General features: G+C 30.6%; 1 protein-coding gene across 2 annotated transcripts in view; it reads left to right on the top strand.

The window, feature by feature from the left end:
• The first annotated feature begins 733 nt into the window (after positions 1-733).
• LOC115450892 (synaptic vesicle glycoprotein 2B) overlaps positions 734-25,159 on the top strand; it is a 34,985-nt gene continuing 10,559 nt past the window's right edge. Inside the window, exon 1 of one of the 2 annotated variants that reach the window (XM_030179044.2) lies at positions 734-889. The gene's annotated coding sequence lies outside the window, so the exon portion shown is untranslated. Of the gene's footprint in view, positions 890-10,747; positions 10,770-25,159 lie in introns of those variants that run through there. The other variant, XM_030179042.2, reaches the window with a different exon arrangement.

Here is a 25,159-nt window from a genome sequence, read left to right as displayed (position 1 = left end):
GCATTAGGTGTTCGATTTTTTTGTATTGTGGACATTGTTTCAATATTTGATGGACGATGTTATAAGGAACCTTTTAGTAGTTTAAAATTTTGAAAAAGATCAAAAATTGATTTTAAAAGAAAATATTCGCAAATCTTTTCATATTCCCTCCCGCCCGTAATTCATGCGCCGTAAATGTATAGAAGAATTGCTCAAGGCCGTTTACTCCGAGGAAGGTCTTTACCAAAGCCACGCAACTGTTGGTTCAGGAGCTAGGAAAGTTATTTACTAACGGAAACGCATCAAATACACATGTCCATTGCGTTATCTTTCCCAAGGAAAGCGGAACGGAAGATGATCCTCTTGTATAATTTATAAAAGTCCTAGCTATGCTCTTTAGTGGTCAAGCACGTTAAAGCCAACGAAAAAAAAATTATAAATTTGATTATCAGCTAGGATTTCTTTTTATTTTTAGTAATATTATATAATAATAATAGAAATAGTAACAAAATATGTACTTATCCACAAACTTGGTTTCAAACTATGCGAGACAAGCAATGAATAGGTCCCAAAATAAAATCTACAATCCAAAATTGACATAATAACAATTAGTAAAATTACCAAGAAAAGCCGTAGTAGCACATAAGTTAGACATTTATATCTCTATACAAATAGTATTTAGGTGTTTTTACATAGTATTTGCTGTGAGATCGACTTTGTTGATTTGACGAGGCCTACCGGCTGATATATAGGGGAATCGCTGTGTTCATCCGCTCACACTCCTTCGAGAGTGTTCTCCGTGACGACCGTAATAGTGTTAAGTTCATCTCACCTCATCCACCCGTTCATAGCCACATCAGTGGCTGAACGTTCACACTTCAAGCTCAAGAGACACATCAGACCGTCGCCGGTAAGTCAACCCCGATAATTGGTCTCTCACGAACGTTGTTAGGCCTCCGAGCCGACAGCTGTTCACCGTTTAGCACCAAACTCATTCACACTGCCGTTTTAAAGTCATGGGAATGGGCTGTAGTTAGTCATAGCTGTTTAAATTACAAATATATTTAAGCGTGGAAAATTTGTTTTTAAATAAACGTCGCTGTATCACCGAGTTCCCAGTACCAGTAATAGTAGTAAGTAGTGTCCTATTTCCACAAGTGATCCAGTTATTACTGTTATTACGCGGTTTACAATTCGAATACTATCATGAAAATGTTCATAACGTAAGGATTTTGCTCGTACACTGTATAATATATTGGTTTTGCTTGACAACAACATGTAACCAGTTTTACGTAGATCGTGTTCCGTCATTAAACTTTAGAGGGCTTTATTAATAAAATCACTTCATTTTTCTCTTCTAAAGGGTCATTTTATAGTCTCGAGCGTACATGTCTATCGTAAATATTAATTTAAGATGTCAAATATACTCGTTTGTATTTACAGACTATACTTATGTTCTCGTACGTGTCATGATATTTTTTTTATATTCATTTTAAATTGTATAATATTTGCATTCAAAACATAATTTAATAATGACAATATGGTATCTATATGTCTTATAAATCACATAAAGATTGGAACCGGTTTGAAATAAACCGGTTATAAGTAACCATTAAAACAGATTTTATAGAGTAAGGGACTTAAAACGTTAACAACATTCAGACTTCGCTACTAGTAATCCATAAGAAAAATCTCAGTCAGGGAACCTAAAATGAATTTCATATAATCACCAATCATATTGTTATAAAGAAAAGTGAGTTAGAACAAAAACGCTATTATCATAACCAGTAACTAGTTACATAAACAACCCTTTAATTCATAATTTTGAAATCTAACATCTCATTCTATGAAAATTGCTATTCTGATTATAATTACTTACTGATACCTTTCCCACCGAATGTTTCATTGAGTTCTTTGTAAAATACATCTTCTGTAAAATAGTTTTAATCTCAAAGTTTCTCAACCGTCGCAGGTGTACGTATAGATTAACCACGTCCGGCGCGATCTGTTTTAATTCTAGATTACTTATGTATCTTCATAATTATTTCCACTACTCAACTTCTATCCAATTCTCTCGTGGAATAAGCTGTATGTTCCACGAATTGTTTAACGGGTAACTTTTCGGCGAATAATGTTGAAATTTTTCATACAATGTCACGGACTATCTATTGTACCTAAGACAAGGCATTCCTATTTTTTCTTTATAAGTAACTCCAGGATTCTACAGGAAATAAAATGATATTTTGTTGAGATTTGATTACATTATTCATTATCATAGTAATAACGTACTCTTAATTGTAATTGTTTTTCGCCGCATGCAAATACGTACCTAATCACAAACAGAAACGTCTTCTTGTCATTCTTAATTGAAACAATAGAGTACACAAAATAAAGATTCCAAGAACACGTTGCATGCAATTTCCATTTACTCACAAATGTTGGTTTCCTTTGTAAAGTATGTTTTGCCCGTATCATGTTGATTGAAGCGCAACTCGGTGGCTGACAGCATCCTTCAAGCTATCTCTGATGAGAGTACAAACAGGAGTATAACTACAAACAATGATAAATCACCTTGACATACGGACGTTAAGTTAATATTTGATCGCTCATGTTATAAGAAATTCGACGTATTAACTATTAAATACCTACTTAATTACAATGACTGTAGTGTGAACTCGTGCATTTACTTTTATTAACGTTTTCCTCAATGATTATAATTTTCACACCATAACTTGCTTTACGTACTTACCTCCATTTTAATTAATGTCGCCGAAATTTCAGCTTTTTTATATATATCGGTATTCATTTTAATTCACTAATTATATATTAAACGTATGTTCGGTAAATATAGGTAAAAAAATGTTCACTATTGTATTATAAAACGGTAATTTGCGTGTATTTATCATTTGCAAACGTAATTCATTTTATTTACTACGTAATAAGCGGAGATACCGTTAATCACAATACTCCAGATTACTTTGTAAAATGATTAAAAAATAATCAATTATTGTAAAAGAAAACTGATTTAATTTACAACTGTAAATGATCATTGCTGAATAAAAATTATCAAGAAAATTAATTATTCGTGGTATCACTGAATGATAAATAAATCAGAGCGGGTCTAACTACAGTAACGTAAAATAGACTGGGACAAATACATTTATATAAAAATAAATATATGTTATTTTGTTTGAGACTACAAATAATTATTATTTATAGAATTTAATCAATAATATTTACATTAGTTTAAGTATTGTGTGTGACAGTAAATAACTATTATTCTATACAGTCAATATTATTTTAAATTAAAACATCATGTATAGATATTTATACTTTTAAATATTACTGTAGATTGAGGATGTTGAATTGAGCTGGTTTTAATCAATTTACGGCGCTACTGTCTCGCGATGTCTGAAACGCAAGCTTATGCGAATGAACTGTAGTTTAGTGATTCTCGAAAATCCACTAAATATTGGTCTAACGAATTTATTGAAAGAGAATGTACAGCGCAATATGGTGTTAATGCAGTCCGGTAATACAAAAAGTAAGGAATGTTGCTAGCCAAAAGAAACGTGTCCTTCAAAGTATAAGATATTTGTGCTGTTGCATTCATTTATATGAAGTGAATCGTCATTAAAAAACAAACATATTGCAATGAAACAGAAGCCACGTTGTATGTATGTGCAGCTGTGTCCGCTAACTGACTATACTGTGACTTTACATGTCGTATACATATTACTTATTTCTGAGATCTGAAAATTTATTTATTACTTTTAATAAGGTAAGTAGTATAAAGTTTGCTTTTAATGTTTAGCAAAATTATTTTTATACTGGCTAGTTTTCGCGTTCCTTAAAATTTCATAAGAGGGGATAAGTTATTAGATATTAAAATCGAAGCGCATATGTAACCTATGTAGAATTTGTCTGTTTTATATAGTCTGTTTTGTGTCGGAATTTTATGCTTTTAAACACTAGTGACCATGTTTTATAATTTTATTTATTTTAATCTCGTATTATAATAACAACGTCATCAATATTTCCCCTGAGCCGAGGTTCTTATCTCGTTAGTGGGTTGCCCTCCGCATGGTCGCAAATATTCAAGGTTTGCGAACGCCTAAAGCGTTCAGCCAAAAGTCGTGTGTGTTTGTATAATCCAACCCTATTGAGGCTAAAAAACGTACAGTCATGTTAAAAAAACAAAAAATAGTTAATCCACTACGCAAGTAGAATTTTAAAAATTTGCCAAGTTTTTATTTTTTATTGACACCTTATTCGATCTTCCTGGTATAAGGATAATGGATTCAATATGCTAAGTGTAATACAATAAAATGAGGATCGAACCGGTTGCATCAAGTCATTTGGATGACATGATAATGAAGGCGCCTGTTTATATTGTTCTAAATTGAAATGTCCGTTGTGAAATGCGTTTTCGTGTACAGAAATTTAATATACGAAAAAATAAATACCGCCATTCGTGAAAGCAATAAGACACGATGTACTTTAAGCGGATTATTTGTTATTTACTTACTTTTACTGATATATTTAATATTTTTATAGCTTATTATTATTTATTACTTACACTTGTTATATATATTATTGATAATTGGTACATATACCCACTCAATACCAACTAAAAAGAGATACTTTGCATTAGACTGTCCGACGCCATAAAACTAAAATTTATTATGAACAGCAAGTAAACCGTCATCTTTTGCAATTTTCAGATAGAGATATGAATATTGACTGAGCGAGTAGGAAGTTCTTTTTACATTTGTTTATATGATGCTAAAAATATGACTAGAGCTTTATGAACATTAAATACTAGAGGTTTATTTACACGTGACTGTGACATAGATAACGGTAGAATGTAAAATTAATAAATAATTATCTAATACAGTATTCATTTTGATGTTTCGCCTCACAGAAAATAGAAGCCTAAGACGTCATAGAAGTACGCCCATATCAAAACTGAACATTCATTTTCTGTGTTTGTGATAAGTGTCTTGTTTTTTTTTACCATGTAGTAGCCGTGGCAGTATGTTTGTGTCTAGAATATAGCATAGTATACCTAAAGAAAGTGTGTGCCCAACTTTAGAGCGAATTGTTTGACGAAGATTATATTTGGTTGTTCGTTGGTTGTAGGCGTAGCTAGTTATTTTTTATGAGAGGTCTGTTTGTTAGTGTAAGAAGAAATGTCTTCCATGTACGAGTAGATTTGAAAATTTCGGTAATTTAGTAGCAGTAGTAGTAGGGTGCCTCAAAATATTGTGGGTAAAATATACTGTATCCCAAAAAGTAAGCAATTTTGGGGTGGACACGGATCACCCAACCCATCCTTAAATACCGAAGCTTAACATTTATGACATAAAGTTATTACATCAAAAAGTCATGTTTAAATAATTATTATTCAAATTGTTTTGTTTCAAAAATAAAGAAGAGGTGTATTTTATAATTAGGAGTACAAAAAGGTATAACAAAATGTTACGTTTCTACATTCACTGCATTCTACGCCAGCACAAAAAAATGAATTCACATGTAACAAAATTCCGAAATTTATGAACCTCAAAATATTTTTTGTTTAGAATGTCTCGTTTTTTTGGCATGTAGTTCTAGTTCTCGGACAGTATCAATGCGATGTTTATGGTTACTTACGTATGTGACAGCATTTGACGAAATAGCCTTCACCTTGATGGACCGGTTCCCGGCACAGTGCACGCTCTCGGGACACACGAGGTCGCCACTCGATCATTTATCATACTCCATATAAACAATAAAGTCTAAAATGTAATAAACCTTTAAACTTTCTTTATATAAGTATTCCTATCAAATCGCCTTTATATGTCGATGTTGTCCTAGCAATTGGATCTTTACTGCAGTTACAAGAATTTAGTAGTTAATAAATCTTGCATTAATAAACATTGCATCTAATAACAAAGGATCAATATTTTTAATTTACAAATATTACGGTGCAAAAGAATTTGAAATATTATGTTATTAAATAAAATAGAAATGCGCTAACGAGCTTAGAAATAGGGAGGTGACCGGCGTTTGGACTTCCGGAAATCTTACAAAACGACAGCTAGCTCTCACTTTGCATGGGTTTTCCAAACCTTATAATTCGGTTAATTATATAAATTCTTACTTCAGCGGATTATATTAAAGTCACATTATTATCGGTAGATATATATTTCTATTGCACTTTTTAGTAATGATTAAATCTACAATGTTGTGAGTTATTCATCCATCATAGCAAACATTTAATTAACTTAATTATTACATTATATATACTGAGACATTTTTAAAACTGTTTCTGTATGAAACAATATATGCTGCCCATCATATTTAGAACTTACTTACTTATCTAACATTACTTTTTTAAAATCGAGTTAAATACATAATCGTAATCAGTAAAAAAGACTGTTCTAAGAAAATTTTCCTCCTCCGTATAAAATTGTATGTACTAAAGTCCTTTTTATTTATGACGGCAAAATATCTTAGATAAAAAAAAAATATCATGAGTCAGTTTCAAAAACTTAAGCCTCTTTAATACCGCAACGAAACAGAATAGTATATTTGTTTGTTATAAATATTATGAAAAATACTTTTGCGACATGAATAATTTTAGATATATATTCTAACCCATAAACTCATCTTCTAGAGTTTTATAAACATATTAAAAGTATGGTTAAGATGATATTTTTTAGTTGTTACCTTTTAACGCAATCAAACAATTAATCATCACTTGGCTGACGTGTGTGCAGATTCTGTGACGGAGTAACACATATAGTTTTTATACAGACTAAATAAAAAGTTTCCTCGTTAAATATGGCACGTGATCTAAAGACATAATAATGTCGACTTCTAAACAAAAAGTTTACCTACCTCCGCCTTATGACTTAATTCAAAACAAATGTGATCACCACAAAAAGGGTATAAGGGTTTGAAGAGAAAAATAGGTACTTTTATCAAGTGCTTATGCCGCACTTTTTTACTATACAAAAAGAACTGTATGTTTAGAATGTATGCAAAAGATCACACGACTTCGTGTTGTTTTGTTGGTATTGGTTGAAAGCCTAACATTTAACTGACGCATTGGTCTCTCCATCAATCACAAATATCGAAATTACACATCGACTTACAAGTTGCGTTTTTTTTAGAAAATTCTATGGAGGTATATTGTTTTTGATAACTGGTGGTTAATGCGAATAATTTCAAGAATATCTTTAAACAGTCTTAAATAATAAAAAATGATTTAAATTTATACGAGCACCGCAAAATATCTATTGCACCTGATGGTAAGTTATGAGTACCTGACGAGATTCGATTGTCCCTCGCTGGTTGACATAATTTTTCTGGTCTGTTCGAAACTAGATATACACAAGCTGATCCCGGAATCCCCCTAATGAATACGTAGATTTATTTGACAGCAAAGAGATCGCATACCTTTTATCGTCTAGATACTGTTGATTAATGGATTTCTTACACTCAGAAGAGTTATTATAAATCCATTACAGTTTTATACAATTGAAATCATTATTTTATATTAAAAAAGGTCATCAATAAGTTTCCCGAGAACTTAGGTGTTATAAAAACAATCACGATCGATCGCGTGCAAAGGGTTTCTCCCTAATGAAAGTCATTTTATTTAATATCGATCACAATTTCATAAAATTAAAGATTATGCTGAGGTCAGATAATATTGCATTGTTTACAAATCCGTTTAATCGTACATAATAATAGTTAAAATTACGTTGACAATGGTGATTATTTTTAATTAATAACTCTGTTGTGGCATTATTTTTTTATTTACTTATCTATGAAAATATATTGTATTATACTTAAACGTTATATTTTATAAATAAAGACCGAATTATATGTATCTAACTTAAAAAGCTCAAAATGTAAAATGCATTAAAATATGCAAAATCAATTAATTAACAGAAATTAATAGTTGTTTTTTTTACTTTAAATCACCATACTATTTGTACGTTTTTAAATTAATATTCACTATCGGACTTGAGAAAGTCAAGGGGCCCTGTTTCCGTATATGGGGACATATCCGTCTTTTTGCAATTACGAGCGCCCTAAGCGAAGGACAGCTTCGATGGTTAAATAGGTAAAAAGGGGACTTCTCGACTCTCTTTCCTACCCGGCTATCGAAGCTGTCCTTCGAATAGAACGCCCGTAATTACAAAAAGACGGATTTGCCTCTACAGACCGAATAGGGCCCCTTGACCTTACCTATTATAGTAACCAATATTATTATACCTGAATATATATTTCCCATAATAAAAATAATACGAACATAAATATGTTGACATATTTAACAGTTCGTGTATTATGATTTACCTTATTAAAATCAGACGCCATAAATAATAATTAAAATTATTAAGCTCTGTAAATATGAAAACATACATTTGTCAAAGTCTAATACAGAATTTAGATTCTTAGAAGGAAAAACCAAAACCAGCCAGCTGTAAAAATTATGTTAATTCCAAATAAATATTGTTTTTTTTTTATTAACCGCCATAGGTTTGGGAACGAAATAACAAATAAATGGTAAAAACATTTTTTTGACATTTAATGTACTTCTCTATTATATTAGGAGTTTTTTACATATGGGAAAGCCCAAAGCCCCGGTGGATTTGATTGTTGTGAATTCAATTGAAATGTCTACAGTGATTTCGTCAAGTACGTACGAACTGTATGATTGTTTGGTTTTGGTTGTCCGTTGGCGGTCGGCTGTTTTACTTGTTAGTGTTCGAACGCGCTAAACTGAGGGCAAATATTTTGTTAATGCCATGGACAAAGATACACCGCGCCGTGCCTCCTAAAATGATATTACATAATGTGACGTCATCTAATTAAAATCACGCTTAGTTTATGCATTGAATACATCATTTTCGTTCTATATTTAGGTGTGATCTAAAATATAACATTCACCGATAATTAAAAATTTGTTGTTGTAATGGGTAAATATAGATTAAAACTCAGTTTGACTAGCAAGTTTTTCCAGTAATGTATTTCGCAAGAACTTCCAGATGCCTTTATACTAGCGGTTATAATATAAGTGTTTTTTACATTTGCGAATTGCCGCAAACCCCGCAAGTTTCAAAATTTGCAGCAGTCAACTTGAGATGTTTTTTTATACGTTAATAACTGTTTTAAGAAGTCGAGTTCTGCAATTTTTTTACAAATATTAAGCTTGCTTCAGACCTTTTTCAAATCTTGTAAGAGTGAGAAACTGTCAAGATTGTTTGACACGTATCCAGTATTAGATCCGTGAATAGTATACAGATTTATTAATAATTACTTTAGATATAATAGGTACGTATACAGTAACAACATCGTCAGCTTATCTTGCTAGTATATTTATTATACTACTTACTACACCGCAAAAAATTAATATTTACAGAACTTAAAATAGAGATAGCATTTAGATAGATTTTGCAGATGACTTGCTCTTTGATATAACTGTAAACGCGAGCAATTGTCTTCATGAACTTAACAGGGCGCCAAATGCGTATCCTTTTTATCAAAGTGGTAACTCCATTCGTGTTGCAGTTTGACGTAATCCTCAAATTATCGTGACTCATAGGTACTTTTGTCGCAAGTCGCTGTGTTCAATTCTATAGGATTTTTTTATAAAGCATGCGAATTGTTACCTTTAATTCGAATAATTTCTTTTGTTCATTTTCATGTATATATCAGCAACTTATTAGAAAAACCTGTTCCACGTGTCATTATCGCGTATAAACAAAGTACTGAGTCTTGTTCTATAATAAATAGACATTAATTTTGAGAATTATTTAGTTTTCTACGTTTAAATGTAAGGACAATAATTTAGGCTGTTATCGTTAATATTTATTATTTCAACTGCGAAAGCAAGTCAGTTAAGTATATTTTAATCATTTTAATATTGTAATTTGTGCGTATCTACCTACTAACTATGTGTCTTCTGTTTTTTTTTTATCATAGGAAACGTGGAATTTTTAATTTACAGTGTAATTGAATACATAAAATTTAACAAAAAAATATTTAAATATTGTAGAACGGTAGAGTTTTTTTTTTCATTATATTAAAATAAACAAAACCTTTTTCATAAACACAATTTGTGTAATATAGTTCCATAACTATATTCCGTCTCAGAATGTAAAGAATTCGATATAATATTTTTTTTATTAATAAACACTGAAAATCTTAACCTATCACAAATGGCAACAGATTAAAATAATCCTGAATTAAGCTTTAAATTAATAACTATAGGCTAATATTCAAAATAACACATCTATTTGCATAAATCAATATCCCAAACTTAACTTTACAAATTTGGTGTTACACCTAACTTTGCTAATAGGTGTTTTATGATGCGGCGGAAATAAATGCAGCCTCAAAACTAGTTAATTACCAGGAACAATTTTATTATGATGGGCGGTGGGGCGGAGGAGTTCGGCAGGACTGCAAAACCATAGTCGCAAGCCTTCTCACGTCATAAACTCGCGCTATTTCTGTCAGAGCACACGTCTTCGTCGCCACAGCACAAACGCGCCTTAAGACAATCTGTAGCGGTCCGCGAAGTGCCAGACACCAGCAGCCCTCAGCCCTGTGCTCATGAGGACCCAGAGTGACGTGCTATGTACCTCGGGAGTGATATTTGACCGGAGTTACTACAATTGTTTATGATTTTCAAAAATTTCTTTTCACACAAAGATTTTTTTAGAAAAATCATGCTTGTATATGGAACTTTTTGCTGATAGTTACTTGTACAGTCCAGGCACACCGGTTTCCTGGTAAGTTTACGTTTAAAAGATATTTTAAATTTAAGGCTGTATGTTATAAAAGTTTCGAAAGCAACACTTTTTCATTTACATTCATATTTTACATAGTATGGTCTAATAAGGAAAATAATATGAATATTTAATATTTAAATTACATGATTGGTTTAACTAATGAAGTAAATTGTTATGCACTCGTGGATTTTTAATAGTAGGTATACAATCCGTTAATGGTTTTAAAAGTAATTACGCTACTCAACGATTCATGAATAAATAACCTATTATCCATTATAAAAATTATATGTATAATAGAATACATGTGTTAATTTAATAACACAATTATATAGAACATTTTTCAATGGCACTAGCAGCTTGTGGAACAAAATCGGTTTTGTCAGATCTCTATATTTGGTATGTTTTATCCTTCTATTTTGTTTTATGAATAATATAATGGACTATATTTTTCATGACTACTAAAGACGAATGTTGCAAATGCGACTATTTTCTCTAATGTATTGATTTATAAAAACAATCTTAAGTTATAATTCATAACAATAACAACACATTAGCAATAATAAACTCATTATCGATGGTATTAAAGTAACATGCAAACAAAAAAACAATAATTTTTCCATTTATAATAACTTAAACAGTCATAATAGACTCCTTACGATAGTTATCGTTAGCTGGCTAATTTGTTATACTCTATACCTTAAATTTGAACCGAGCACAATTAAAATTGTTAGAAGAGGCCTTTGCCAAGAGGCACACTACACTTAAAGATAACTTGAGAGACTTGTAATTAAACAAATAAGACAAAAAGAAAAGAGAAAGTAGTTAAGGATATGAGGCTTATTTAAATTATGCCCCTGATATTTAACTCAAAAAACAAAGCTTGGCATTCAGTATCTTCCATAATAAATCGTATGCTGTTATTAAAGAAAAGAAGCAATTTTGTTCTTTCCTTTTTACGTTATCAGTTTTTTCATAAGCTAATTATTTTTTATATTTGTATAGTATTGGTGCTAAAGTCTTTAATAGGTTTCAATATTTATTTATTTAAGAATCTACATATTATGGTTAATCAGAGCTACAATTAATCTATATAACAATATAAAACAATAACAATATGGTACATAGCATTAATTATAAGAAGTTATTAAGTCCAAAAAATAAGAAAGATAACTACTTAACTCTATGGTAGGAGCAAATGAAAACAATTATTATTAACAACAACAAAAGAAAACAATGATCATAATAACGAAAACCTTTAATACATCTTATTAGTAATCAAAATGTTGGGTTTTTATCGTGTAAGCAATAATGTATCATTATTTTTACTATTGTAGAGCATATTGTTGGAAAATACTCAAAACTATACACTCATCCCTGCATCTACAAAAGTGAAATTAATTATGGCCGAGTTTATTTTTATTATTTATTTATTGAAATCGAATATGAGCTTACAGTGAAGGTAAATATTTTATGAAATATACTCATATTATAATCGTAATGTTTTGATGTGGGCTAACTTTTATTACGAACATATTTCAGTCTATGGACACTTACAATTTATAATACATTATTTTTTATCGACAACGCAACGTTGGCAAATATCTTCCCTTAGTTAACAATGTAACCCAGACCGTAATCCCACTATTCTATCCAAGGCACGTCAGTGAATTTTGAGTTTTCTATTTACTGTGAGAATGCAGCGAAGGCTTGATCTAAAAGACATTGGACCTTGTTGAACCGGTAATAAAATCTATATATATATATATAAAATGAATCCCTCTTTCCCTTGGTCACGCCATCACGCATGAACGGCTGGACCGATTTCACTATTTTTTTGTTGTTGTGTATGTTATTGTCAGGAGAAGGTTCTTATGAAAAAAAAATCAAAAAATTGCGCGGAAAATTAGAAAACTTAACGAAAATATTAATTTTATATAACTGTCAATTGTTTGAAATAACTGTCAGCAATTGGCAGAATGCGCGCTGCAAATTCATAGTTAATACGGGACAAAGTCTGTCGGGTCAACTGTACTCAAATATTTTTAAACAATATTAATATCAATTTCGTAGAATATAAATGAAAGTAGATTGTCCTTTTTATTAATGATCTGAGGCGATTAATAATTCGCTGGTAATATATTTTGCTATTTCTTAATCAAGCATTTGATTAGATCTTGGAACATGTTATTATTAATATAAACAGTAAAACATGTACGATTAAAATAACATTTGCACACTTCCCACACTATAAAATATTTTTATATTATATTTCATTACATATAAATTATAATTATTCGTAGACGTTAAGTTTTTCGAAAAAAATATTCTATAATCGGTCTCAAGCATATCAAAACAATATTTATTTAGCAGAAGTTTCGTTAGGCGACAGAAAACATGTTATATTATGTTTCAAATTAATACATTATTGTGTCAGTAAAGTTAACTGTCTGTGTTCTTAAATATAACATTTTAAGTATACAAATGTATAAGACATCTTATAACACCTATGTATAAATATACACGAGCAATAAAAATATTATAATACTATTTTAACATTGGATTTTTTTGATATAAATATTGGTACATATTACTCTTAATAGCAATACTTAGGTATAACCTACGCTTTGCTTGTGTTCGTATCATAGCATATGACTTGATAATTCGTTTTCTACGTTTACAATGTTTTTCACTCATTTATCTTTAGTAATTTCATGTTAATTAATGCAATTAATACTTACTTTGTACAAAACGCCGATCTTTTTCAACCCCGTGAAACCTAGGCTTTCTAGTCTATAATCCATGCATTTTATAATAATAATATTAAATAGATACATCTTAAATATTTATGCATAGCCCCTACCAATCTAAAAAAATAATATGAGTATCAGACACTGTAATGGACGTTTCATCTCACGTCACATAATATCAATGCGAAAACATATATTTCCGGCCCAACCAAACATTTGCCTATACTCGAACTCATCTATCGCTTTATAGGTAGCTGTGTACCCATGTCTCGGTCTATATTATTTTTGATGATCCTCGCAGGCATTCAACAACAACACAATAATTGAGAATGAATTTAGTATTATTTCTATTTGTTAATTATAAATATAAAACTTTTCAAGCATGTCATAGAAATAAAAATTTGGAATTTGGGTTTTACGTGAGATCTAATCTCAACTCCCTTTAAGCTATCCTGTCTCGAGAAAAAATTTACACAAAGTATTGTCTTACTAACTTTTCACGTTCAAAACTTATTCGCCACATATTTCTACTTTATCTAGCACTACTAAAATTGTATATTTTATATCGTTATATAGCTCTATATTATCTAAACTAATTATATACAAAATAATTGTCAATCATTGGAATAATGTTTTTATTATGTTATCTATTTTAATGTGCCCAGGTCCTAACTACGTTATAATTGTTATGCATTATTTATGCGGAAGAGATAGTGCTTATTTAATTCGGTTGAACACTTATTAGAATTCTGATCAGTACTTTTGTATTGTAATTTTTAAATAGAAGTTATTTATTAAAATAGACAACGCGTACGTGTGAATTAAATAGTTATTGAAATTAATTAACAAAACTGGCTTCTTCAAAATGGCACGTTTTCGTGACGAAAACATTTTTATCGAATAATTAATGCACGGGCCTTGAATTTCACGTATAATTTATTGTGGGACCAAAATACATTACGGTTAAAGGTGAACGATCAGATAAATGGCTTATAATTCCGCTTTATTATAAGATTACTTGGAGTAAATTCATTATAGTAAAAAGATAATTTTAGATTTTTCAGTTCATTAATATTCTGTGTGATTACATGGGAATTTGACAGCGTAGAGCATGAAATGTTTTTTCCGCTCTATTTAGACCAGCGGCCTTTCTTTAGGGCCCTAGGTCAGCCGGCGACCTACGGCCATCGACCGGAAGTTGTCACAAATAATTATACGTACTTACGCGTATATTGTAGTAAATATAGTATGATTTATTATTTATGTAGCGGTATCCGATCAATTAGAGGCCACCTAGCTGTATTCGCGAGGATTTCGTATGTCGTCTTGTAATTTCAGAAGCATGTCAAACGTACCTCAAATAGCTCAATATGTATTTGAACTGTAATAATTGTAAGTATTTGCAAAAGAACCTTTGAAAAGTTATTTACAAGTTATAATATTATATATTTATATCAATGTTCTAGTATTCCTGCCGTGAGGTCAAGGATACAATTCCCGGATTGAGCAATCGTCTTTCGGCTTGAGAAACATGATCTGCTCTAGGATATTTGACGTCATTTATGCTTCGATCGAAAATCCCCCAAATCTTAGCGGAAATTTAACAAATAAATATTAATAAAAATATATACTGTCCATTTGAAACGGAGAAGGTTAAAGATTCATGACCATCTGCATTTCTAACTTAAACAGTATGCTAGCTTCATTAACGTTCTTGCGCATGACACAGCCAATGAAAAGACGAACGAATATTTATATTTTAATTCAATAGCATTTAAAGATGATATAACTTTTAAATGTCTATACTGCATTGTAGTTGACTTTGGTATCTATTTGTTCAGCTGTGCAAGAATAGTTAAAGTTGTATGATTATTCGGCCAAATAAGTGCCTTATAATAAAGAATAAAAATGTCAGTCCCTGGGATTCAATTATCTGTGGTTTCGGACATACTTAAGTACATGCCGTATTCTTTAGACTCGTACTAATATTTCATAATGATTACATCCAAATTAGAATTTAGCGTTAGTTATTATTAAAGGCATCGATATAAAATCGATGATTAAACATATATTGCATGTATATCGTGTAATGTCATTGAAAATACAATTAATTCAACTATAGTATCAACTGAAATGCATTATTGATACAAATTCACGCTCTGTTAATTTTCCGTACAACTAACTGATAAACGTTTGAAACGTACGTGGATATAACATAATTATTAGCTTTGAAACATGCGTATGTTGTAATAAAATGCAACGTTTATGCCCCATTTCACGTTTATATTATGTCACGTTATTCATGATTTATTAATTTTTTAATGATAGACACAATACATGATAAATATCAATACCGATTTATTATAGTCGTTTACTTATTGATAAATAATAATAACAGAAAACTTCTGACCGTAATATGAAAGGTATCGGTCAAGCTGGTTGTAACGGCGGGTTTTTACATATCTTTATAAATGACCCATTCAGGCTGCAAACTTAATTTTTTAGAATGCAGCTTTACCAAGAGCATAAATATGCTACCATAAAAAATAATCCGTACTACTACTAGTTTTAAATGTCAATTTCCTATTTCCTTTTATATTGTCGTTTGATAATAATATTATTTCATGATTTACTTATAATAGGATGATAACGCTTTATTACTTGACCATAAAATATTTGGCGCAATGTTTAACTCAAAAATTTCATGAAATATTACTTTAGATCCTTCTAATAGGGAACTTAGGTTGGATATTAGTATAATATGTAAGTATTATTATGAAAATATATTATTTTCCACTCAATATATTATACACTTAATATATTAGATAAATTGACTTAAAAAAGGTCAATACCTATATTAAGATAATTTAAATGGACCAAGGATATCTATGTACTTTTGAAAGGGCCTTTCCATTATGCGTTTACAATGGGACCAACTAAAATCTTTTATAATTTAGATCTGTTTACAATGGAAACGTATAAATAAAACCTTCCGAGTTAGACACACTTTATTAATGACAATAAGTAATAAATTACCTACGCTACGGAGATTATTATAATATTGTATGAAATTTGATAAATACGTAACTAAATAACAATGAACACAGAATAATTAAGGCAGTTATTTTTGATATTAAACATCTAATCTCAGTTTTCAATGTGGAAAGTCTTTTTATTAGGTCCGCGTTGCGATAAATTTAAACATACTACAAATTAGACTGTAAGTACCTTTATTTTAAAAAATAGTAACATTGGAATGAAATCACAGATAATATCTATTGTTCACTCACTCTATTCCATACGACGTCTTGTGTTCAAATTACTTGTCTTCATTATATTTTTTTGAGATCATACTGGTATTAAAACTGTGATGTACTCTTTGTCCTAGACGGAACACTGGTTTTTTCACACCGACTTGTCAATTAAGATTTCATGAGCCGATCACGATTTTCAAAATAACAAATTATTCCATGAAGCTATTTTACATTCGTTTTAGTGAACTCAAAAACAATGGAATTTCCTAATGTTTCTAGAAACCGTGTATGGTTTAATAAATATGACTTGAAGAAAACATTTTTTTTATTTATTTGCAATAAAAAAAATTATGTTGCGCGCGTTATCACGATTTTTTAAACATACATCACGCTGTTTAACGTGCATAACTTTAAAGCCATTTTATTTACTTATCTTTTTACTATTGTGTACCTATTAACGAGCTGCCGTCAGGGTTACGCTCGATTACTTAACATTACACTTTATTTTTAAATATCTTAAAGTAAACTTCTTCGTACAACCGACAAGGTTGTACGGGTTGTACAGCCCTGTATTATATACTTGCCCACTGCTGAGCACGGGCCTCCTCTACTACTGAGAGGGATTAGGCCTTAGTCCACCACGCTGGCCTAGTGCGGATTGGTAGACTTCACACACCTTCGAAATTCCTATAGAGAACTTCTCAGATGTGCAGGTTTCCTCACGATGTTTTCCTTCACCGTTAAAGCGAACGATAAATTCACAAAGAATACACACATGATTTTTTAGAAAAGTCAGAGGTGTGTGCCCTTGGGATTTGAACCTGCGGACATTCGTCTCGGCAGTCCGTTCCACACCCAACTAGGCTATCGCCGCTTGGTTGCTGAATGCTTCGATGTATTCCATTGAGTGTAAATTGCAAATATTGCAATATTGCTTAAAACTATTTTTTGCTGCAGCACGCAACCGGTGTGCCGGTAGCGAATTTTATTGTATCAAACGAGTTTACGAATGTTAAACAGCATTGATTGCTATTGCATACCTACCGCTGAGCACAATTAATTTGTTGATCTTGTGTGCAAAACGAAATAACTTTTAACTAAGAATCGATAAATTCTCAGAGAAGCGGTTCATGGCCTTTCACTCGCAAAGAGATCAGTCAATCAAATAGTGTATCCTGCTTTTGGCTTATTTACGTCACAGCGGGCAAATCTGACGCATCGTAAAAGAAACTGTTGACCGTGACTGCACTTTATTTTTTTATTTTTCTATGTGATTGCTATAGAATGTACTTACAAGAAGTAAATTTGTAAATTTACTAGAAATTACTGACAATATCAAACCAAAAATGTTTTCAGGGGAATTTCACATTTACAACAATAACTAGGTACTTGTTAGTAGCCTGCCATTAAAATTTATATGTTTTGTAGTTACTCATCATCAGTAATTTAAATTAAGAATTATCAAAAATCACAAACACCAAAAACATATTTTGCAAATATTGACTTTCTTAAAATAAATAAATAAATATCTCTATGCCTGCACCCATGTTATGAACTCATGAATTTAACATTGTACAATAAATTTCAAAACACAATCCTTTTAAAATTCTGACATATGAAGTCAGTGGCTCACGAAATCGTGAATCCAAACAATAAAAATGATTATAAATCAAGTCCGCGTTAACCCTGACATAGAACACGCAAAAATTACTGACACGGTGCCATTTACGCTAGAACGTGATTAAAACTGGTGTTCCCGACCACGTGATATAAGATGTCAAACCAAACGTGCTCTTGTATATTTTACTCTAAAATCTTAGCAGTATTGTCAATCAACGTCTTATTAGTCGTATTTTTTATTTTTGCATAACTCTAGACATTTTGTTTTACTGTTTCAATTGTCTACTGCGGATTATTCGTGAAGAATTCGATGTCAGTTTGGTTTACGTAATTTTGTTTAATTATTCTCTATATTATATCGCGTTATAGAAAAGTAATGTATAATCTGTATAAAAAAATATAAGAAAAAATCAATCACGCGAGTAAAACTATAGACAACCAATTATGATAATAATCAACCACGGTTTATAACCAATGGTGTAATGGAGACTGCACCTAGTACGTCAAGCTTCCGCATTGGGTCACATAGGGATATTAAACATTAAAGCCTTTGTGTACCTGCGATGATCGAAACAATGGCATAAAAGTGACCTTTCCAGATATTGCATAGTAAGATAGGTACATGTTGTATAGTAGATACTTTATTTCATTGATTAAACAAGTTTTTACTACATTTTGATTATCTAATACTTGGAAATTCATACGTAATAGATGAGTAATTGATCACTATTTATATAATCTTATATACTTAATTAATAAACTGAGTATAGCGACATTAGGCTTTAAATAAGACATGAAGATAAAAAAACACAAAATACTTTGACATATTTTCATCGAAAACTTAATGTATGCAAATGCAACAGTGGTGTACTTATAAAACTGATAAAGTGATTCAAAATGTCAGTATTATCTTTATTTAAACTTACACTGTTAAATTTCCACCAGTTCTTTTCTGTAATTTCAAAGTATTTTTATTTGTTTTGGTAGTTTTTGCCTATTCGCTTTTTGAATTACTGTTCTTGTATAAAAAAATGCATCATTCATGGATATATATTTTTTCGTATAATTAAAAACAAAATATACATTACTCAACAATGTTTCTCATATTTCTCGACGTGCAAACGATTGTATTTTTGTGGTTGTTGAGAGTATTTACTGTGGTTTGTACAATTTACGTTTGTTCCGGGTTTAAATTAATTGTGATATTAAAAGGCTCTTGGGCATAGGTACGCGGGAAAAGGTAACCTTTGATAGTAAGTAGGTATTAAACAATGTTTAATTTATTATTTTAGAAATTACGTGTACAAATGATATTATTAGTCGTGATAATGTTTTTAAATAATTGGGAATATTTTAGATTTCGTCAGTTGTGACTCAACTTATATTTTAAGACGTTATTTACGAAACAATGACTAATGAAAAATAAGACTAGTAAAACAATGTTGTGTTTAATGTTTATTTTTACCATTCAAAATTATAATAATAATTATGCATGTAATACTTAACGGTTACCGTAAGTTTTTTGATTAAATTACGAAATAAATTAACATAGACCTTCGTCATGACTACCCGGATGGGAAAACATTCCCAAAGGGCAAGAACAAAAAAATATTCTTTTTTAAAATAAAAGAATGGAGTAATTGAATCCGTTTATAAGATGTCGCTGTCTACCATAAACCCAAAAAACCCACAGGTATGTTAACAACTAAGAAAATAAAAGAGAGCTAGTTGTTATTTCTATAACCCCAAAAATGTAAATAAGATAAGTAAATGTAACTTACGTTTTAATGGCAAAGTTAATTAATTTTAGCTAGGTGTTATACCTAGTTATTTTAGTCTAGTCAGATCATTAGAACCGCTGTAATACTATCTATAATGCCGCTCTATCATTGTTTTAAATACGACTCTACATTACATTTCATTAAAGATTAATTACTTATTGACAATTACGAATAAAGGTTCTATCAGTAACATATATCAATTTATTTTAATTTACGAAAGTGAATAACAGTACAATATATAGTAATACCAAGTATATCACAAATTTTAATTTTATCATAACTATAAGTTAAATTATAATAAGTAAGTGATCTAGGAATACTACAGTTAATTGAAATTTTATAGTCAATTTGCATTACACATCACTACTTATATCATACGTCTGCATTAATTGATATTGCGTGTTTAATTCTCTGTTTGAAAATCAGATCTAGTCTAGGAGTATTATTATCGTTATTAAACTGTTGGTATAAAATTTATGGATATAAGAACGGCTATAGAAACCGACTATAAACTTTGACGACATACAAATTTTGTCAAGAAACGTATCTGTTATAGAACTTTTATTCTTTTCTTTTGTCCTTATACCACTCTTACGACTGAATTTAATCAATGATCCTAAACCGCTGACTACATGTAAATGGTAAGTGTAAACCAATAAAAATAACTATCTGCAAACATGTCAAAGAAACTTTATTCTGATTCGTCCATATTTGTTATAGATCCAAGGTAGTAATGATTATCTATTAGCGATTAATGTAGATTCAACGCAACGCACGCCTTTTATGGGTATTCTAATAATTATTTCAGTTTGTTTTTACGTCTTTGTCTTCCTAACGTTGACGTAATACGGGGGGAGGGGGGGGATTGTTGGCCAAACGATTTTAGAAAATTAACATAACCTATTGTCCGACCTACAAATAGAACCTAATATAAAGTATATAATGTTTATATTTTCATTAGATAATATTTGCGAAAAAAATATACATGGTCATTTTGACAGTGCGTTAATAAATGAAACTACATATTGGTTTTTAACTTTTTGGCACATTGTGCTAAAAATCATTAATGAATAACGAATAATTTGACCAAAAATCCTAGCTTTAAGTAATTCTCTAATTACAGTGGCGACGTTAAGGCGTCTTAAATTAATATAATTTTTTATTGATATAAATTTTGTTTAATTTTCACTTTCTTACTTTACCTACATCTACTTTTCCAGTAAGTTATTATACCATGTTATTTTCAATAATATACGCATGTGGTTACATTTAGCAAAGCAATGACCCTGTGTAGCTTTTGCCTCCGATGGCTATTAAAGATATCAAATATAAGTAGTTGTCTACATTAAAACTATGAATTAAATAATTATATTATTTTTGTAAACTATATATATATTATTTATGATATTTTTAGTACGTTTTTATATTAATATAAAAACTTAGACTTAATTCATGCAACAAGTAGTTTAATAATACATCATTGTTATTAGCTTAGTAAGTATATTTAGTAATTATATATTAGCATTTATTATTCAATAAAAACTAACCACTTAAATATAGTATACTTTAGTAACTATTTTTAAGTTGATGTTTTTGTAACATTATTTTATGTCGAATTCATTTAAAATGATTTCACGATGACATTCTCATGATGGGTTATATATGCAAGTGCAAACAAAATTGGATCCAAATTTACTAAGCCATGTTGGTCATATTTTCTGTTACTAATCAGAAAGTAGGTAAACAAAAGCAAACTTGTGGGATCAAAATTGTCACAATAGTAGGTACTTAATATATTTTTTTCGAGAAATTGACGTATTTTACAAAATTTCACATGAGGATATGAACGTTTTTACAATTAGGATGATTTGCGCTATTTTGTAAACTATATTTGTGCTATAAGTTCTTTCCTACTAAAACATATCAACTCCAGTTGACTGGACATTTTAAATTATAAATATGTCTCGAACCTAATTTGCCATTTTTGACTTTTCTCTTGGTTGTAACCTCGTCTTTTGATCCGGGGCTCTTGACATCGACCTTAAGCTACCTATTTAATTACTGATTGAAATTCAGCGCAGCCATTATTAACCTATCAGATCTAATTACAAATTTTAATGGTTTAATTAGATTGTGTATAGTTGCCTATAAAAATGAGTTGGCATGATGCAATGCCAAGGACTGCAAAGATTACACAAACTGTTCATACTACACTAGACGTTACAATCTACATTATCTGCATTCAATGCAAATTACAGGGACTGCCAAACGTTTCCTTCTTGCGTGAAATAAGTTATTTGAATTGGTTAAATGATTTGCTGAAGTACATCGGTTGTATGTACTTTTTATCTAGGAACAAACACATTTTATTTTAGGAACGTAAAAGTATTCAAACTAATCTCTATTTTATTTAAGTACTATTTCCAATTTAGTGACTGTAGTATAGTATACTGTATAGGCTTTTGATTAAACTGACTGACTGGCGTTTTTATTTGATGATTAAGAATCCTTATAGCCAGGAAGCATATAAGAGTACACGTTTGAACCAGATGACGTTGGTACATGAGTGTTTTACGGCGAATGGCGACCCGGTGACGGTCACTTCCCGCCTTTTGTTGCCGCTCATCAGTGCGCGTTATTATAAAATTCACTCTCGAATCGGTTTCATTACTTCATGTGTTACCCAACTATATCAGTTTGATATCCTGTTGATATTTCATACATTAGAATTATAAGGAGTACACTACGACGCTAGTTAAAGCTTTAGGCTTATCCAACTAAATAATAGTACGAAGGCGAATATATTAATTTTTTTTCTGGTTATTCACAGTTTTAATGACTTCAAAGTATGAATTAAACCTACTTAAATATTAATTAAAGTTAAAAGGTAACAAAATATGTCAATTAAATTATTAACACGTCGTAGTGATATTCAAATGAGGTTGTTTCTGAGCGTGAACCAACACGTGATCGTTTTTTGTTTTTCAGGCCAGTGATCTTACAGAATTACAAATTCCATTAAATGTGAGATATGTTATAATAATACTAATCTATTACATTCTCTCCTACTTAGTCTCGAACTTTATCTACAACTAAAGGAGGGTAGGTATAGACGTTAAACTTTGATAAAAATCTACTTATATTTTCAAAAGAAATACCCGACCAAAATAACAGTTCAAGCAACTCATTTAAATTCTTCTTCAGGTATACATATACTTAAAGGACCCTGATAAGCAAAATTAAAATAAAATATATTCAAAATCAATGAATGAACTTTGAAATATTCCTTGAACTCTGCGTAATAAAAATGCGAAACGTCTCAATGGCATCACACTAAAGCTACTAAACTACGAGGTTTCGATTCGCAGACCAAGCAAGCAAAGTCTGTGTGTTTATCCACTTGTAAAAAACACGTCTAGTGCTTGGGAGTGCAAAGGTAATATGCGAATACAGAATACAATGTAGGGAATAACAAGAATACATAATATAGGTACAGAATAAGTTTGGCGAAACTTTTTGTACTAGTTGCGACTCTACTTAACCCTTAGGAAATAACAATGCGAGTCGGTATGTATGTATATTTACGCCTTGGTACTTTTTGTAGGTGGTACACAATCACACAAAAAAGATGCGCATTTAGTATCGGTTTGTAAAAACTTCGGAAATTGCATTTTTATTAATCAGTTGGGTTACTAAAGCGATCGTCATTTTAAATCCATTAAAATTATCAAGTGCATAAAATAATGCATAACTGGTTTTCCAGACATCAATGAAAACTTTTTTATTTTAAAACATGGTTCGACGTTTATAATCCAGTTCTCTGACGACATATTTTTCTCAAGGATGTTTTGAGACTTAACCTTCAATGAGAAATTTCCAGGGGGCGAAAGTTTTATGAGTGAGTTTAGATAACTATGGATAGGCTTCAGTAATATTTTTGCACGAGTTTATGATAAATCTAACGCCTCATATTATTATTACTAATTTAACGATCCATTAAAAGTTAAAGTTAGCTGTCAGTAGCGGTCGTCACGCACTACGGACACTCATTACTTATTATGAACTTAAATTAAAGATTTACGTTTGAGAATTTTAACAACATAAGTACTATTTTTCGGAAAAATTTCATGCATTACAAAATTACATAATGTATAACATAGAGTCACTTATTGTTAAAAACTGCTGTCCAGTTTATGTAATTTATGGATGTTGACAAACGAAATTATAAATTACTGATATTCAATAATTATTACATGTAATATCCACACTATATTGTCACAGATGTCCTCTCCGCGTCTTCAACGTCTTTAAAAATATAAATTCTTAGACGCATATAAACACAAGTTAGTTTTGGCTCAGTTTTGGCAGATGCAGAAATAAATACAAATTTTATTATTCGTGTATTTACTTGCAAAATTATTACTTTAAGGCGTGTCTGGTAGAGAGTTAGCAGGCAAGAATATTCGAAAACTTCATTTATTTTTACGAGCAACGTTCCTCGTAATAATTTCAATGTTAAGGTTATAAAAACGCGATTGATGTTCTGAATTTAGAAGCGTTTTACAGAGGCGGGATATGTTTGATTTTTTCGTACACGTGATGTTTGCGCCGGGGTGCCAATTGAGTTGCGCACATACTTCGCGTCAACATGGCTTATCGAACTGTTGCTGTCGAATGGAATTGTTAAACATTTTAGTTCTTGGAGAGTTTATATGGAGGGACTCTACCACGCTTTTTAACAATGCACTTGCATCCAGCGACAGAGAAATAAGCATGGTAAATAAAAAAACCCTAAAGAACGATGATAATTTCATTTTTCAATGATCACTGACGAGGTTACAGAAGTTTAAAACTCATTAGGGTACCCATTAGGGTATTAAATAAAATTAATTATCAAATAACGAAGAACATGATATCTACTTGCATTGATTCCATATATTATTGATATTGACTTAAAATACTTAGAAACCGTACCCATGTTAAAAAAG

The sequence above is a fragment of the Manduca sexta genome, chromosome 8 (genome assembly GCF_014839805.1).
Source record: "Manduca sexta isolate Smith_Timp_Sample1 chromosome 8, JHU_Msex_v1.0, whole genome shotgun sequence".
Lineage (NCBI taxonomy): Eukaryota > Metazoa > Arthropoda > Insecta > Lepidoptera > Sphingidae > Manduca > Manduca sexta.
This window is presented reverse-complemented; position numbering and strand designations above follow the sequence as displayed.